Here is a 2,733-nt window from a genome sequence, read left to right on the forward strand (position 1 = left end):
TTTGCCAAAGAAATCAAACCTGAATCCAAGCCAGTCTCTAGGTCCAGCCATCAATTTGCAGGAACTTGGTGAATTGTTCATGAATATGCAATCAGCAAATCCAGACTGTGGGAACCTCTACAGGTCAAATGAACCGGTTCTTCCAGATAGATTAAAAGAAAAATGAAGAAATGCTGGAGAAACCTCTAGATGATAAGATAAAAGACTGAGAGACTTAAAAGACATATGGAAGTTTTTTAAATGTCCAAAACTAAACTACAGTGTCAATGGATGCACATTAGAATGAAAAAGAAAAACTATAAAAATGGGATATTGATTACTTGTCAGGGGGAAAGGAAGGGAACTGTGGTTGGAACGGGGGACCTAGATGGGCTTCCGGGATAGTGGCAAAGGTCTGTTACTTGACCTAGTGGTGGGGCTACACAGGTGTTTGCCTTGGAATAATTCATTAAGTCACACATTTGTATGGTTTTGTACATTTGTGTTTTGTTAAAAAAAATTTTTTTTTTCAAATAAGAGGAAAGCAGAGTGATGCTGGTGAGTTGTGGCCCCAGCAGGAGAGCACCTCCACCCCTCAGTGTGGATGGATGACACTGGAATCTGGGGACTATGGGAGTGGTGAGACCAACTGATCGTAAGGGCTGCGAAAGAGCCACAGTAACCGTTAGTGGTTGACCATGGCCTTGAAATCCCAGTGCCAAGGCCCTTAGGCAACCATAAAAAGTATTTAAAAAAGAAAGAAAAGTATTTCCATTTCAGTGACTCAGAAATGTTTTTAGCCTTCTGGGGTGCTTCCCTACCACCAGGGCCATCTCCACTTTCTGTTCGTTTAGTATTTCTATAAATATTTATTGCAAACTTACTATATGAAAAGCACTATGCTAAACACTGAAGATTTAATGGAGAAGATAGACATATTCTCTGCCCCTTGAAGTTTACATCCTAATGAGACCAAAAAAAAAAAACCTGATAAAAACGTTGATGAGTTCCAACAAGGAAATAAGCAATATGCTAACGCAGAGAGAAGTAAGGAATGTGAAGTGCTACTGTAGCTAGTTGGTAAGGGAAGACCTTAAAAGAAGTAACCTATGATATAGGACCTGAACAATGAGCAGGAGTCAGTTATGGGTAGAGCAGGTGGAAGGCATTGCAGAAGGTGGGAGTAAAATGACCTGAGGTAAGGAAGGGGTTGACGGCTTTGAAGAGCTAAAAGAAAATCTTTATGGCTACAATGAGTGTGTGAGAGACAAAAGACACAAGATGAGAATAGAGAGGTGACAGGGACCCGGTTCTGTAGGGTCCTGGAGGCCACACTGAGGAGTTTGGATTTTATTCTAGGAGCAGTGGGCAGCTATAGGAGGTTTAAAGCAGCGGAGTGGCATGATATAAATTAGGTTTTCTGTTGCTGTCTTTTTTTAGGCAAGGCAACCCTTGGTTGACCTCACAGATTGCAAGGGCCTTGTCAGCTTACGATCCTTTATTTTTTTATCTTTTTATGCATACAGCACCCGATATTCCTAAGTGGTCTCCCATCCAAGTATTAACCAGGCCTGACCCTGCCTAGTTTCCGAGATCAGACGAGATCGGGCTTGTTCAGGGTGACATGGCCATAGACTATAAATTAGGTTTTAAGATCACAAACTGCTGCTGTGTAGAGAATAGATTAAACAAGAGGGGAAGCAAGGACACAAGATGGCGTTGTGGTGGCCCAAGCAAGAGAGGATGCTAGCTTGGGTGACAGTGGTGGCCATGCAAATGGAGACCGAGACGTTATGACAGTAGAACCAACAAGCCTGCCAATGGGTCGATGGACAGTACAGGAGGGAAAGGATTAGATACCCAAGAAGAGGAGGACTGGATATATGCATCTGTAGCTCAGTATTGTCAATAAACAGATGACATTTACATCATGGGACCAGATGGGATCACCATGAGAGACAGTATGAAAGGAAAAGACAAAAATAAAAACAAAGGGCCCTGAGACATGTCTTAACAAACACCACCACCTAAAACAGGAGCTGGCAGACTGTTTCTACAAAGGACCACACAGCAATATTTTATGCATTGTGGACCACACTGTTTCCGTCACGACTACTTAACTCTCCCATTGTAGCATGAAAGCCACCATACACCCTATGTAAACAAATGAGTGTGGCTGTATTCTAAATAACACTTTATTTATGGGCAATGAAATTTGAAATTTGTATAATTTTCAGGTGTCACGAAATATTATTCTTATTTTTTTAACTCCTTTAAAAATGAAAAACCCATTCTTTGCTCACGGGCACAACAACAGGCCTTGGGCTAATTTGGTCCATGGGCCACAGTTTACCACCCCCTGATTTAGAAGTCAGAGAGAGGAGACAGGGCCAGTAGGCGAGACTAGAGGAATGGCCCATGTGGTAGCATGAAAAGGCCTATCCTGACCCTCTCTGAAGGGGGAACCTCACAGTGATTAAGATTACCAGGTGGCAGAACAGAGAGCACCAATAACCGCTGCAGAAAAACATCAGTGGTGCCCTGAGAAAGGCTCCTGGACCCTTCCAGGGCTGAGGTGGATTAGAGACCTCAAGACCCTTGTTCTGGTTCTGCCAGTTGAGAATTTTGAGCCAGAGACTCTCTTCATGATCAGCGAAATCATCCCCACAGTCTTAAGTCTTCTTACCTCCACTGACGGAAAAAAGGAAAAGGAAATGGAATGAATACACAAAATATTGTAAATCTGGGGCTTTT

General features: G+C 42.7%; 1 pseudogene; it reads right to left on the reverse strand.

Moving 5' to 3' along the window:
- Nucleotides 1-1,496: 1,496 nt before the first annotated feature.
- On the reverse strand, nucleotides 1,497-1,615 carry LOC112485105 (annotated as a pseudogene).
- Nucleotides 1,616-2,733: the final 1,118 nt, after the last annotated feature.

This window comes from Pteropus alecto, unplaced genomic scaffold (assembly GCF_000325575.1).
Source record: "Pteropus alecto unplaced genomic scaffold, ASM32557v1 scaffold95, whole genome shotgun sequence".
Taxonomy (NCBI): Eukaryota; Metazoa; Chordata; class Mammalia; order Chiroptera; family Pteropodidae; genus Pteropus; species Pteropus alecto.